The 283-nt window shown below is 44.5% G+C and overlaps 1 protein-coding gene across 3 annotated transcripts in view; it reads left to right on the plus strand.

The window, feature by feature from the left end:
• zgc:110158 (uncharacterized protein LOC553590 homolog) overlaps positions 1-283 on the plus strand; it is a 33,974-nt gene that overhangs the window by 2,744 nt on the left and 30,947 nt on the right. The gene's annotated exons all lie outside the window — the stretch shown is intronic.

A 283-nucleotide genomic window follows, 5' to 3' on the forward strand; every position in this document is an offset into this window, starting at 1 on the left:
GGGGGGGGGGGGGAATCTGCAGTGTGATCCTCCTATCCCCAGACATAAGACCAAGTCTAACTATTCCCTTCAAACCTATAGAAGGCTGCACATGTATTAAGCAGGCCAGCAAACCTGCAGTGTACAGGGAGATTCAAACATCAATATTTGAGACACTTGCTGTGTTCTAAAGCTTCCTGTGAGCCTTTGCCAGGCATTTCAAAAGTCTTAAAATCAGCATAGATGTAGATAATCTATAGGTGTGATCAGTTAACAGGAAAGTGCAGTGATCTGTGTGTGTGTG

The sequence above is a fragment of the Morone saxatilis genome, unplaced genomic scaffold (assembly GCF_004916995.1).
Source record: "Morone saxatilis isolate NCDOM2014 unplaced genomic scaffold, NCSU_SB_2.0 Contig3, whole genome shotgun sequence".
Taxonomy (NCBI): Eukaryota; Metazoa; Chordata; class Actinopteri; family Moronidae; genus Morone; species Morone saxatilis.